At 41.0% G+C, this 15,838-nt stretch overlaps 1 non-coding gene across 1 annotated transcript; it reads left to right on the top strand.

Annotated features, from left to right (window-relative positions):
• The first annotated feature begins 4,780 nt into the window (after positions 1-4,780).
• On the top strand, positions 4,781-4,888 carry LOC112804892 (small nucleolar RNA R71). Its single transcript, XR_003203510.1, has one exon. It is a non-coding gene; the product is annotated as a small nucleolar RNA R71 (small nucleolar RNA).
• Positions 4,889-15,838: the final 10,950 nt, after the last annotated feature.

Genomic DNA, 15,838 nt, shown 5'->3' with positions numbered 1-15,838 from the left:
AATCAGATTTTTGCTCAGGTCCCTCAATTTCAGCCAGAAAATACCTGAAATCACAGAAAAACACACAAACTCATAGTAAAGTCCAGAAAAGTGAATTTTAACTAAAAACTAATAAAAATATACTAAAAACTAACTAGATCGTACTAAAAACATACTAAAAACAATGCCAAAAAGTGTACAAATTATCGCTCATCACAACACCAAACTTAAATTGTTGCTTGTCTCAAGCAACTGAAAATCAAATAAGATAAAAAGAAGAGAATATGCAATAAATTCCAAAAACATCTATGAAGATCAGTATTAATTAGATGAGCGGGGCTTTTAGCTTTTTGCCTCTGAATAGTTTTGGCATCTCACTCTATCCTTTGAAATTCAGAATGATTGGCTTCTTTAGGAACTTAGAATCCAGATAGTGTTATTGATTCTCCTAGTAGAGTATGATGATTCTTGAACAAAGCTACTTATTGAGTCTTGGCTGTGGCCCAAAGCACTCTGTCTTCCAGTATTACCACCGGATACATACATGCCACAGACACATAATTGGGTGAACCTTTTCAGATTGTGACTTAGCTTTGCTAGAGTCCCCAATTAGAGGTGTCCAGGGTTCTTAAGCACACTCTTTTTGCCTTTGATCACAACTTTATTTCTTTTTCTTTCTTTTTCTCCCCTTTTCTCTATTTTTTTTTCTCGATTTTTTTTTTTGCTTTTTCTTGCTTCAAGAATCATTTTTATGATTTTCAGATCCTCAGTAACATGTCTCCTTTTTCATCATTCTTTCAAGAGCCAACATTCATGAACCACAAATTCAAGATACATATGCACTGTTTAAGCATACATTCAGAAGACAAAAGTAATGCCACCACATCAAAATAATTAAACTGTTATAAAATTCAAAATTCATGCAATTCTTTTTCTTTTTCAATTAAGCACGTTTTTATTTAAGAGAGGTGATGGATTCATAGGACATTCATAACTTTAAGGCATAGACACTAAGACACTAATGATCACAAGACACAAACATAGATAAACATAAGCATGAAATTCGAAAAACAGAAGAATAAAGAACAAGGAAATCAAGGAACGGGTCCACCTTAGTGATGGCGGCTCTTTCTTCCTCTTGAAGACCCTATGGAGTGCTTGAGCTCCTCAATGTCTCTTCCTTGTCTTTTTTGCTCCTCTCTCATGATTCTTTGATCTTCTCTAATTTCATGGAGGATGATGGAGTGTTCTTGGTGCTCCACCCTTAGTTGTCCATGTTTGAACTCAATTCTCCTAGGGAGGTATTTAGTTGCTCCCAATAGTTTTGTGGAGGAAAGTGCATCCCTTGAGGTATCTCAGGGATCTCATGATGAGTGGGGTCTCTTGTGTGCTCCATCCTCTTCTTAGTGATGGGCTTGTCCTAATCAATAGGGATGTCTCCCTCTATGTCAACTCCAACTGAATAACAGAGGTGACAAATGAGATGAGGGAAGGCTAACCTTGCCAAGGTAGAGGACTTGTCCGCCACCTTATAGAGCTCTTGAGCTATAACCTCATGAACTTCTATTCCTTCTCCAATCATGATGCTATGAATCATGATAGCCCGGTCTATGGTAACTTCGGACCGGTTGCTAGTGGGAATGATTGAGCGTTGGATAAACTCCAACCATCCTCTAGCCACGGGTTTGAGGTCATGCCTTCTCAATTGAACCGGCTTCCCTCTTGAATCTCTCTTCCATTGGGCGCCCTCTTCACATATGACTGTGAGGACTTGGTCCAACCTTTGATCAAAGTTGACCCTTCTAGTGTAAGGGTGTTCATCTCCTTGCATCATGGGCAAATTGAATGCCAACCTTACACTTTCCGGACTAAAATCCAAGTATTTCCCCCGAACCATAGTAAGATAATTCTTTGGATCCGGGTTCACACTTTGATCATGGTTCTTGGTGATCCATGCATTGGCATAGAACTCTTGAACCATCAAGATTCTGACTTGTTGAATGGGGTTGGTAAGAACTTCCCAACCTCTTCTTCGGATCTCATGTTGGATCTCCGGATATTCACCCTTTTTGAGTGAAAAAGGGATCTCGGGGATCACCTTCTTCAAGGCCACAACTTCATAGAAGTGATCTTGATGCACCCTTGAGATGAATCTCTCCATCTCCCATGACTCGAAGGTGGAAGCTTTTGCCTTCCCTTTCCTCTTTCTAGAGGTTTCTCTGGCCTTGGATGCCATAAATGGTAATGGAAAAACAAAAAGCAATGCTTTTACCACACCAAACTTAAAATGTTTGCTCGTCCTCGAGCAAAAGAAGGAAGAAGAGAGGAGAAGAAGAAGAAATGAGGAGAAAGGGAATGGCTTTGTGTTTGGCCAAAGGGAGGAGAAATGGTGTTTAGGTTGTGTGGAAAGGAAGGAGTGAAGGAGGGTTTATATAGGAGAGGGGGAAGGGTAGGGTTTGGTTATTTGAGGGTGGGTTTGGGTGGGGAAGTGGTTTGAATTTAAATGGTGAGGTAGGTGGGTTTATGAAGGATGGATGTGAGTGGTGAAGAGAAAGATGGGATTTGATAGGTGAAGGGTTTTTGGAGAAGAGGTGTTGAGGTGATTGGTGAATGGGTGAAGAAGAGAGAGAGTGGTGGGGTAGGTGGGGATCCTGTGGGGTCCACAGATCCTGAGGTGTCAAGGAAAAGTCATCCCTGCACCAAATGGCAAGCAAAATCTCGTTTTGTGCCAATTCTGGCGTTAAACGCCAGGCTGGTGCCCATTTCTGGCGTTTAACGCCAGCTTCTTGCCCTTTTCTGGCGTTTAACGCCAGTCTGGTGCCCCTTTCTGGCGTTAAACGCCCAGAATGGTGCCAGACTGGGCGTTAAACGCCCAACAGCTAGCCTCACTGGCGTTTAAACGCCAGTAGGTGCGTCCTCCAGGGTGTGATGTTTTTCTTCCTGTTTTTCATTCTGTTTTTGCTTTTTTTCATTGATTTTGTGACTTCTTATGATCATCAACCTACAAAAAATATAAAATAACAAAAGAAAATAGTTAATTATAAAACATTGGGTTGCCTCCCAACAAGCGCTTCTTTAATGTCATTAGCTTGACAGAGGACTCTTGTGGAGCCTTAGAAATGCTCAGAGCTATGTTGGAACCTCCCAACACCAAACTTAGAGTTTGAATGTGGGGGTTCAACACCAAACTTAGAGTTTGGTTGTGGCCTCCCAACACCAAACTTAGAGTTTGACTGTGGGGGCTCTGTTTGGCTCTGTTTTGAGAGAAGCTCTTCATGCTTCCTCTCCATGATGACAGAGGGATATCCTTGGGCCTTAAACACCAAGGATTCTTCATTCACTTGAATGATCAACTCTCCTCTATCAACATCAATCACAGCCCTTGCTGTGGCTAGGAAGGGTCTGCCAAGGATGATGGATTCATCCATGCACTTCCCAGTCTCTAGGACTATGAAATCAGTGGGGATGTAATGATCTTCAACTTTAACCAGAACATCTTCTACAAGTCCATGGGCTTGTTTTCTTGAGTTGTCTGCCATCTCTAGTGAGATTTTTACAGCTTGTACCTCAGAGATCCCTAACTTCTCCATTACAGAGAGAGGCATGAGGTTTACACTTGACCCTAAGTCACACAAGGCCTTCTTGAAGGTCATGGTGCGTATGGTACAAGGTATTGAAAACTTCCCAGGATCCTGTCTCTTTTGAGGCAGTTTCTGCCTAGACAAGTCATCCAGTTCTTTGGTGAGCAAAGGGGTTCATCCTCCCAAGTCTCATTTCCAAATAACTTGTCATTTAGCTTCATGATTGCTCCAAGGTATTTAGCAACTTGCTCTTCAGTGGCATACTCATCCTCTTCAGAGGAAGAATACTCATCAGAGCTCATGAATGGCAGAAGTAAGTCCAATGGAATCTCTATGGTCTCAGTTTGAGCCTCAGATTCCCATGGTTCCTCATTGGGGAACTCATTGGAGGCCAGTGGACGCCCAGTGAGGCCTTCCTCAGTGGCGTTCACTGCCTCTCCTTCCTCCCAAAATTCGGCCATGTTGATGGCCTTGCACTCTCCTTTTGGATTTTCTTCTGTATTGCTTGGGAGAGTACTAGGAGGGAGTTCAGTAATTTTCTTGCTCAGCTGACCCACTTGTGCCTCCAAATTTCCAATGGAGGATCTTGTTTCAGTCATGAAACTTTGAGTGGTTTTGATCAGATCAGAGACCATGGTTGCTAAGTCAGAGGTATTCTGCTTAGAACTCTCTGTCTGTTGCTGAGAAGATGATGGAAAAGGCTTGCTATTGCTAAACCTGTTTCTTCCACCATTATTGTTGTTGAAACCTTGTTGAGGTCTCTGTTGATCCTTCCATGAGAAATTTGGATCATTTCTCCATGAAGGATTATAGGTGTTTCCATAGGGTTCTCCCATGTAATTCACCTCTTCCATTGAAGGGTTCTCAGGATCATAGGCTTCTTCCTCAGATGAAGCCTCCTTAGTACTGCTTGGTGCATTTTGCATTCCAGACAGACTTTGAGAAATCATATTGACTTGTTGAGTCAATATTTTATTCTGAGCCAATATGGCATTCAGAGTGTCAATCTCAAGAATTCCTTTCTTCTGACTAGTCCCATTGTTCACAGGATTTCTTTCAGAAGTGTACATGAATTGGTTATTTGCAACCATTTCAATCAGTTCTTGAGCTTCAGTAGGCGTCTTCTTCAGATGAAGAGATCCTCCTGCAGAGCTATCCAAAGACATCTTGGATAGTTCAGAGAGACCATCATAGAAAATACCTATGATGCTCCATTCAGAAAGCATATCAGAAGGACACTTTCTGATTAATTGTTTGTATCTTTCCCAAGCTTCATAGAGGGATTCTCCTTCCTTCTGTCTGAAGGTTTGGACTTCCACTCTAAGCTTACTCAATTTTTGAGGTGGAAAGAACTTTGCCAAGAAGGCATTGACTAGCTTTTTCCAAGAGTCCAGGCTTTCTTTGGGTTGAGAGTCCAACCATGTTCTAGCTCTGTCTCTTACAGCAAAAGGGAATAGCATAAGTCTGTAGACCTCAGGGTCAACCCCATTAGTCTTGACAGTGTCACAGATTTGCAAGAACTCAGCTAAGAACTGATGAGGATCTTCCAATGGAAGTCCATGGAACTTGCAATTCTGTTGCATTAGAGAAACTAATTGAGGCTTAAGCTCAAAGTTGTTTGCTCCAATGGCAGGGATAGAGATGCTTCTCCCATAGAAATCGGGAGTAGGTGCAGTAAAGTCACCCAGCACCTTCCTTGCATTGTTGGCATTGTTGTTTTCGGCTGCCATGTGTTCTTCTTCTTTGAAGAATTCGGTCAGGTCCTCTAAAGAGAGTTGTGCTTTGGCTTCTCTTAGCTTTCTCTTCAAGGTCCTTTCAGGTTCAGGATCAGCCTCAACAATAATGCCTTTGTCTTTGCTCCTGCTCATATGAAAGAGAAGAGAACAAGAAAATGTGGAATCCTCTATGTCACAGTATAGAGATTCCTTGAAGTGTCAGAGGAAAAGAAGAGTAGAAGACAGAAGTAGAAAATTCGAACTTATCAAAGAAGATGGAGTTCGAATTTTGTATTAAGGGATAGTGTTAGTCCATAAATAGAAGGATGTGAGAAGGAGGGAAGTAATTTTCGAGAATTAAGTAAAAGATTTTGAAAACATTTTTGAAAACACTACTTGATTTTCGAAAATAAAAGTGGAGAAGAAATCAAGTGATTTTTGAAAAAGATTTTGAAATTAGAAATCAAAAAGATTTGATTGAAAACCATTTTGAAAAAGATGTGGTTAAGAAAATTAGTTTTGAGAAGATGTGATTGAGAAGGTATGATTTGAAAAACATTTTAAAAAGATTTGATTTTGAAAATTAAAAACTTGACTAACAAGAAAAGATATGATTCAGACATTAAACCTTCCTCAACAGAAAAGGCAACATACTTGAAGTGTTGAATCAAATCATTAATTGATAGTAAGTATCTTTGAAAATGGAAAGAAATTGATTTTGAAAACACATGATTGAAAAGATATGATTTGAAAAAGATTTGATTTTGAAAAACTTTGAAAATCTGAAAAAAATTGTATTGAAAAACAGAATCTTCCCTCTTGTGCCATCCTGGCGTTAAACGCCCAGAATGGTGCACATTCTGGCGTTTAACGCCCAAAACTATACCCTTTTGGGCGTTAAACGCCCAACCAGGTACCCTGGCTGGCGTTTAAACGCCAGTCTGTCCTTCTTCACTGGGCGTTTTGAACGCCCAGCTTTTCTGTGTAATTCCTCTGCTGTATGTTCTGAATCTTTAATTTCTCTGTAGTATTGACTTGAGAAGACACAAATAAAAAATATTTTTGGATTTTTAATAATAAGAAAAAATCAAAATGCAACAAGAATCAAATAACTATGCATGCAAGATACCAAACTTAGCAGTTTGTATACTACTAACACTAATGAGAATGCATATGAGACACATAAAACACTCAAGTCAAGAGAATTCAAAGATCAGAGTAAGAAATCATCAAGAATTATTTGAAGATCCCTAAGAACACATGAATGGATGCATGCAATTGACACCAAACTTAAGATGAGACACTAGACTCAAACAAGAAATTTTTGGATTTTATGATTTTTTTTTTATTTTTTTTTGTGTTTTTCGAAAATTAAGTGGAAAAAGGTATCAAAATTCTTAATGAGAATCCCAGGAATCATGCAATGTTAGTCTAAAGCTTCAGTCTAAAGGAATTAGACATGGTTGGCCAAGCTTCAGCAGGACATTGCATTCAAGAGCTAAATTGATGAAAATCAATCAGCTTTGGTGATGATAAGAACATCACCTTGAAACACTAGAATTCATTCTTAAGAACTCTGAAGAAAAATACCTAATCTAAGCAACAAGATGAACCGTCAGTTGTCCAAACTCAACAATCCCTGGCAACGGCGCCAAAAACTTGGTGCGCGAAATTGTGAACAATACTTTTCACAACTCTCATAATCCCCGGTCATGAACCCCAAAAACTTGGTGTTCAATACCATGGCATTAACACAACTTCGCACAACTAACCAGCAAGTGCACTGGGTCGTCCAAGTAATAAACCTTACGCGAGTAAGGGTCGATCCCACGGAGATTGTTAGTATGAAGCAAGCTATGGTCATCTTGTAAATCTTAGTCAGGCAAACTCAAATGGATATGGTGATGAACGCATAAAAACATAAAGATAAAGATAGAGGTACTTATGTAATTCATTGGTAGGAACTTCAGATAAGCGCATGAAGATGCCTTCCCTTCCGTCTCTCTGCTTTCCTACTGTCTTCATCCAATCCTTCTTACTCCTTTCCATGGCAAGCTTATGCAAGGGTTTCACCGTTGTCAGTGGCTACCTCCCATCCTCTCAGTGAAAATGTTCCTATGCTCTGTCACAGCATGGCTAATCATCTGTCGGTTCTCGGTCAGGCCGAAATAGAATCCAGTGATTCTTTTGCGTCTGTCACTAACGCCCCGCCTGCTAGGAGTTTGAAGCACGTCACAGTCATTCAATCATTGAATACTACTCAGAATACCACAGACAAGGTTAGACCTTCCGGATTCTCTTGAATGCCGCCATCAGTTCTAGCCTATACCACGAAGACTCTGATCTCACGGAATGGTTGGCTCGGTTGTCAGGCGAGCACTCGGTTGTCAGGCGATCAACCATGCATCGTGCAATCAGGAATCCAAGAGATATTCACCCAATCGAAGGTAGAACGGAGGTGGTTGTCAGTCACACGTTCATAGGTGAGAATGATGATGAGTGTCACGGATCATCACATTCATCAAGTTGAAGAACAAGTGATATCTTAGAACAAGAACAAGCGGAATTGAATGGAAGAACAATAGTAATTGCATTAATACTCGAGGTACAGCAGAGCTCCACACCTTAATCTATGGTGTGTAGAAACTCCACCGTTGAAAATACATAAGAACAAGGTCTAGGCATGGCCATGAGGCCAGCCTCCCAATGATCTAAGATAGCATAACAATGAAGATAGCTACCCCTCGATGTCTCAATACAATAGTAAAAGGTCCTACTTATAGAAAACTAGTAGCCTAAGGTTTACAGAAATGAGTAAATGACATAAAAATCCACTTCCGGGCCCACTTGGTGTGTGCTTGGGCTGAGCAATGAAGCATTTTCGTGCAGAGACTTCTCTTGGAGTTAAACGCCAGCTTTTATGCCAGTTTGGGCGTTTAACTCCCATTTTGGTGCCAGTTCCAGCGTTTAACGCTGGGATTTCTGAGGGTGACTTTGAACGCCGGTTTGGGCCATCAAATCTTGGGCAAAGTATGGACTATCATATATTGCTGGAAAGCCCAGGATGTCTACTTTCCAACGCCGTTGAGAGCGCGCCAATTGGGCTTCTGTAGCTCCAAAAAATCCGCTTCGAGTGCAGGGAGGTCAGAATCCAACAGCATCTGCAGTCCTTTTCAGTCTCTGAATCAGATTTTTGCTCAGGTCCCTCAATTTCAGCCAGAAAATACCTGAAATCACAGAAAAACACACAAACTCATAGTAAAGTCCAGAAAAGTGAATTTTAACTAAAAACTAATAAAAATATACTAAAAACTAACTAGATCGTACTAAAAACATACTAAAAACAATGCCAAAAAGTGTACAAATTATCCGCTCATCACAGCCCTATGTGATCTTGGAGCAAGCATCAATCTAATACCTGTATCCACTATCAGAAAGCTTGGGTTGACTGGAGAAGTCAAACCAACCCGGATATGCCTCCAACTTGCTGATGGCTCCATTAAATATCCATCAGGCATAATAGAGGATATGATTGTCAAAGTTGGGCCATTTACCTTTCCAACTGACTTTGTGGTGCTGGAAATGGAGGAGCACAAGAGTGCAACTCTCATTCTAGGAAGACCTTTCCTAGCAACTGGACAAACTCTCATTGATGTACAAAAAGGGGAAGTAACCCTGAGAGTCAATGAGGATGAGTTCAAGTTGAATGCTGTAAAAGCTATGCAGCATCCAGACACACCAAATGACTGCATGGGCGCTGACATTATTGACTCTCTGGTAGAAGAGATCAATATGACTGAAAGCCTAGAATCAGAGCTTGAGGACATCTTCAAGGATGCTCAACCTGATCAAGAAGAATCAGTGGAAACTAAGGAATTTTCGAAAATTCCTCAGGAGGAGGATAAGCCTCCCAAACCTGAACTCAAACCACTACCACCATCCCTGAAGTATGCATTTCTGGGAGAAGGTGACACTTTTCCAGTGATTATAAGCTCTGCTTTAAATCCACAGGAAGAGGAAGCACTGATTCAAGTGCTAAGGACACACAAGACAGCTCTTGGGTGGTCCATAAGTGATCTCAAGGGCATTAGCCCAGCTAGATGCATGCACAAGATCCTGTTGGAGGATAATGCCAAACCAGTGGTCCAACCACAAAGGAGGCTAAATCCAGCCATGAAGGAGGTGGTGCAGAAAGAGGTCACTAAATTACTAGAGGCTGAGATTATTTATCCTATTTCTGATAGCCCCTGGGTGAGCCCTGTCCAAGTTGTCCCCAAAAAGGGAGGCATGACAGTGGTTCATAATGAAAAAAATGAACTGGTACCTACAAGAACAGTCACAGGGTGGCGTATGTGTATTGACTACAGAAGGCTCAATACAGCCACCAGAAAGGATCATTTTCCTTTACCATTCATAGACCAAATGCTAGAAAGACTAGCTGGTCATGATTATTACTGCTTTTTGGATGGCTATTCAGGCTACAACCAAATTGCAGTAGACCCTCAGGACCAAGAGAAAACAGCATTTACTTGTCCATCTGGCGTGTTTGCCTACAGAAGGATGCCTTTTGGTCTGTGCAATGCACCTGCAACCTTTCAAAGGTGCATGCTCTCTATCTTCTCAGATATGGTAGAGAAATTTCTGGAAGTCTTCATGGATGACTTCTCAGTATACGGAGACTCATTCAGCTCCTGTCTTAATCACCTAGCACTTGTCCTGAAAAGATGCCAAGAGACTAACCTGGTTTTAAACTGGGAGAAATGTCACTTTATGGTGACTGAAGGAATTGTCCTTGGGCACAAAATTTCAAGCAGGGGAATAGAGGTGGATAAGGCAAAGGTAGAGGTAATTGAAAAATTACCACCACCTGCCAATGTTAAGGCAATCAGAAGCTTTTTGGGGCATGCAGGATTCTACAGAAGGTTCATAAAGGATTTTTCAAAAATTGCAAAACCTTTGAGTAACCTGCTAGCTGCTGACACACCATTTGTGTTTGACACACAGTGTCTGCAGGCATTTGAGACCCTGAAAGCTAAGCTGGTCACAGCACCAGTCATCTCTGCACCAGATTGGACATTGCCATTTGAATTAATGTGTGATGCCAGTGACCATGCCATTGGTGCAGTGTTGGGACAGAGGCATAACAAGCTTGTGCACGTCATTTATTATGCCAGCCGTGTTCTAAATGACGCACAGAAGAATTACACAACCACAGAAAAAGAGTTACTTGCAGTGGTCTATGCCATTGACAAGTTTAGATCCTATTTAGTGGGATCCAAAGTGGTTGTGTACACTGACCATGCTGCTCTTAAATACTTACTCACAAAGCAGGATTCAAAACCCAGACTTATAAGATGGGTGTTGCTTCTGCAAGAGTTTGATATAGAAATAAGAGACAGAAAAGGGACAGAGAACCAAGTGGCTGATCATCTATCCCGAATAGAACCAGTAGCTGGGGCGTCCCTCCCTTCTACTGAGATCTCTGAGACCTTCCCAGATGAGCAACTTTTTGCCATCCAAGAAGCTCCATGGTTTGCAGATATTACAAACTATAAAGCTGTGAGGTTCATACCCCAGGAGTACAGCAGAGTGCAAAGAAAGAAATTAATTTCAGATGCCAAGTACTACCTATGGGATGAACCATATCTCTTTAAGAGATGTGCAGACGGAATGATCCGCAGATGTGTACCCAGAGAAGAAGCACAAAGGATCCTATGGCACTGCCATGGATCACAGTATGGAGGACATTTTGGAAGTGAGCGAACAGCCACTAAAGTCCTCCAATGTGGCTTCTACTGGCCTACTCTCTATAAAGATTCCCGAGAGTTTGTGCGTAACTGTGACAGTTGCCAAAGAGCTGGTAACTTGCCTCACGGATATGCCATGCCTCAACAAGGGATATTAGAGATAGAATTGTTTGATGTATGGGGAATTGACTTCATGGGTCCATTCCCACCATCATACTCAAACACTTACATTCTGGTGGCAGTGGACTATGTATCTAAGTGGGTAGAAGCAATTGCTACACCCACTAATGATACCAAGACCGTGCTGAAATTCCTCCAGAAACACATCTTCAGCAGATTTGGTGTTCCCAGAGTACTAATCAGTGACGGGGGCACTCATTTCTGCAATAGACAGCTATACTCTGCTATGGTTAGATATGGAATTAGCCACAAAGTGGCAACTCCTTATCATCCACAGACAAATGGGCAAGCTGAAGTCTCTAACAGAGAACTAAAAAGAATCCTGGAACGGATTGTGATAGCCCGGAGAAAGAATTGGGCAAAGAGCTTGGATGATGCTCTGTGGGCATATAGAACAGCATTCAAGACTCCCATAGGAACCTCTCCATACCAACTGGTGTATGGGAAGGCCTGTCATCTGCCCGTGGAACTAGAACATAAAGCCTACTGGGCAACCAGATTCCTAAACATGGATGCTCAGTTAGCTGGTGAAAAAAGATTGCTCCAGCTAAATGAGCTAGAGGAGTTCAGACTCAATGCCTTTGAAAATGCAAAAATTTATAAGGAAAAGGCAAAGAAGTGGCATGACAAGAAGTTGTCAACCAGAGTCTTTGAGCCAGGACAAAAAGTTCTGCTCTTCAACTCTAGGCTCAAATTGTTTCCAGGAAAACTCAAATCCTGGTGGAGGGGTCCGTATGTGATTACAGGGGTGTCACCATATGGATATGTTGAGCTTCAGGACACTGATTCTGACAAAAAGTTCATTGTTAATGGACAGAGAATCAAGCATTATCTTGAAGGCAATTTTGAGCAGGAATGCTCAAAACTGAGACTTGAGTGATTCTCAGTAAAAGTCCAGCTAAAGACAGTAAAGAAGCGCTTGCTGGGAGGCAACCCAGTCATTAGCAGGTTATATGTTTTGTTTTTACAGAGGCAAGTATCAAAAATGAAGGAATTCACAGAGTTACAGAAGGATTCAGCTCAAAAAGCAGAGAAAAAGAGCTTACTGGCGAAAAAACGCTAGTAAGGGGCATTTTGGGCGTTAAACGCCAGAATGGGCACCATTCTGGGCGTTTAACGCCAGTAAAGGTACCATTTTGGGCGTTAAACGCCAGAATGGGCACCATTCTGGGCGTTTAACGCCAGGTGTGCAGCATCCTGGGCGTTTTAGAAAAACGCCCAGTGATAAAGGAATTCTGGCGTTTAACGCCAGCCAGGGTACCTGGCTGGGCGTTAAACGCCCAAAAGGGGCAACAAATGGGCGTTAAACGCCAGAATGGGTGCCATTCTGGGCGTTTAACACCAGAAAGGTGGGGGGACCACGATTTTGATTTTCAATCAAATTTTTTTAAATTTTCCTTTTCTTGCCCATACTTTTCTACATAAATACATCTTAACCTTTCATCATTCACCTTCAAATCTTCAAAAAATCAAAATCATTCTTCAAATCCCTCTCAAATCAATCCCATATCTTACTCAAAAACTCACTCTTCTCTCAAATTCTCTCCATATCTTCTCAAATCTCCCTTCAATTTTTTCGAAATCTCCTTCCCCCCTTATAAATACACGTTTGGCCCCCTCATTCCCCCACACCATTCGAATTTGCTCTTCCTCCCTCTCTCTTCTTTTCTTTCTTTTGCTTGAGGACAAGCAAACCTCTAAGTTTGGTGTGCTTTTCCGTGATCACTAAGCCAAGATTCATCAAGATCATGGCTCCTAAGGGAAAACAAACCAATTTAAGAGGAAAGAAAGAGAATAATCCAAAGAATCTTTGGAATCAAGAGAAGTTCTTAACCAAAGAACATGAAGACCATTATCACAAAATAATGGGTCTGAGGTCAGTGATTCCGGAAGTTAAATTTGATCTGAAAGAAGATGAATATCCGGGGATCCAAGAGCAAATTCGAAACAGAGGATGGGAAGTTCTAACCAATCCTAAAATAAAGGTTAGAAGGAACATGGTTCAGGAATTCTACTCAAATCTGTGGTTAACAGATAAGCAGAGAATAACTGGAACTGCTTACCATACCTACAGAACTATGGTCAGAGGGAAAGTTATGTACTTCCATCTGGACAAAATAAGAGAAATCTTCAAATTACCTCAACTGCAAGATGATCCTGAATCCTTTAATAGGAGAATGGTGAGAGCAGATAAAGGGTTGGATCAAGTTCTAGAGGACATATGCCTCCCTGGAACTAAATGGATAACCAATTCTAAGGGTGTCCCAAACCAACTGAAGAGGGGAGACCTCAAACCAATTGCAAGAGGTTGGCTAGACTTTATTGGGCATTCCATATTGCCCACTAGCAACCGTTCTGAGGTCACTATCAAGAGAGCAGTGATGATTCATTACATTATGCTTGGAAAAGAAGTGGAGGCTCATCATGTAATTGCTTGTGAGATCTACACAATTGCAAATAAAAATTCCACTGAAGCCAAATTGGCTTACCCAAGCTTGATCTCCTTGCTCTGTAAAGAGGCTGGGGTAAAGATGGGAGTAGATGAATTCATACCCATTGAGTATCCAATCACCAAGAAGTCAATGGAAGGACAAATGCAAGACAACTCTATCAAAAGGAAGGCGCAGGAGTTCCTCCCTGAATTCCCTAAAATTGACTACTGGACCAGCCTAGAAGCATCTATCACCAAGTTGCAAGAAACTATGGAGCAACTGAAGGAAGAACAGCAGAATCAGAACTGCATGCTCTGCAAATTGCTGAAGGAACAAGAGAAGCAGGGGCGTGAACTCCAAGAGTTGAAACGCCAAAAGCTTTCATCTCAAGTTGAGGGAGCATCCACTTCTCAAAATCAAGGTTGTTGAGTCCTAACTCTGTGAAAACCTCTATCATTAGGAGCCTATTTAAATTTTTGTTTTCTATTTTTATTTTCTAGTCTAATCTTATATCTATTTTTGAGTCTTGTTTTTAATTCATAATTAATAGAATTTAAAATTCATGTCTTAAAGCTATGAATGTCCTATGAATCCATCACCTCTCTTAAATGAAAAATGCTTTAATCACAAAAGAACAAGAAGTACATGATTTCGAAATTTATCCTTGAAACTAGTTGAATTAGTTTGATGTGGTGACAATAATTTTTGTTTTCCGAATGAATGCTTGAACAGTGCATATGTCTCTTGAATTTGTTGTTTTGAGAATGTTAAAAAATTGTTGGCTCTTGAAAGAATGAGGAAAAAGAGAACTGTTATTGAGGATCTAAAAAAATCATCTAATTGATTCTTGAAGCAAGAAAAAGCAGTGGAAAAAAAATCGAAAAAGAAAGAAAGAGAAGGAAAAAGAAAGAAATAAAGTTGTGATCCAAGGCAAAAAGAGTGTGCTTAAGAACCCTGGACACCTCTAATTGGGGGCTCTAGCAAAGCTGGGTCACAATCTGAAAAGGTTCACCCAATTATGTGTCTGTGGCATGTATGTATCCGGTGGTAATACTGGAAAACAGAGTGCTTTGGGCCACAGCCAAGACTCATACACTAGCTATGTTCAAGAATCATTATACTTAACTAGGAGAATCAATAACACTATCTGAGTTCTGAGTTCCTATAGATGCTAATCATTCTGAACTTCAAAGGATAGAGTGAGATGCCAAAACTGTTCGGAGGCAAAAAAAGCTACTAGTCCCGCTCATCTAATTGGAGCTAAGTTTCCTTGATATTTTGGAGTCTATAGTATATTCTCTTCTTTTTTATCCTATTTTGATTTTCAGTTGCTTGGGGACAAGCAACAATTTAAGTTTGGTGTTGTGATGAGCGGATAATTTATACGCTTTTTGGCATTGTTTTTAGTATGTTTTTAGTATGATCTAGTTAGTTTTTAGTATATTTTTAGTAGTTTTTAGTTAAAATTCACTTTTCTGGACTTTACTATGAGTTTGTGTGTTTTTCTGTGATCTCAGGTATTTTCTGACTGAAATTGAGGGTCCTGAGCAAAAATCTGATTTAGAGATTGAGAAGGACTGCAGATGCTGTTGGATTCTGACCTCCCTGCACTCGAAGTGGATTTTCTGGAGCTACAGAAGCCCAATTGGCGCGCTCTCAACGGCGTTGGAAAGTAGACATCCTGGGCTTTCCAGCAATATATGATAGTCCATACTTTTCCCGAGATTTGATGGCCCAAACCGGCGTGGCAAAACAGCCTCAGAAATTCCAGCGTTTAACGCTGGAACTGGCATAAAACTTGGAGTTAAACGCCCAAACTGGCATCAAAGCTGGCGTTTAACTCCAGAAAAGGTCTCTACACGAAAATGCTTCATTGCTCAGCCCAAGCACACACTAAGTGGACCCAGAAGTGGATTTTTACGTCATTTACTCATTTTTGTATACCCTAGGCTACTAGTTCACTATTAATAGGATCTTTTGACATTGTATCTGTACCTCATGACACTTTACACGTTTCTCATTGTATCTTCTACAGCATGAGTCTCTAAACCCCATGGTTGGGGGTGAGGAGCTCTGCTGCGTCTTGATGGATTAATGCAATTACTACTGTTTTTCATTCAATCATGCTTGCTTCCATTCTAAGATATCACTTGTTCTTAAATCGGATGAATGTGATGATCCGTGACAATCATCATCATTCTCAA

Source organism: Arachis hypogaea, chromosome 5, assembly GCF_003086295.3.
Source record: "Arachis hypogaea cultivar Tifrunner chromosome 5, arahy.Tifrunner.gnm2.J5K5, whole genome shotgun sequence".
NCBI classification, from domain to species: Eukaryota; Viridiplantae; Streptophyta; class Magnoliopsida; order Fabales; family Fabaceae; genus Arachis; species Arachis hypogaea.
The sequence above is the reverse complement of the archived record's forward strand: the minus strand, read 5'-3'. Positions and strand labels throughout refer to the sequence as shown.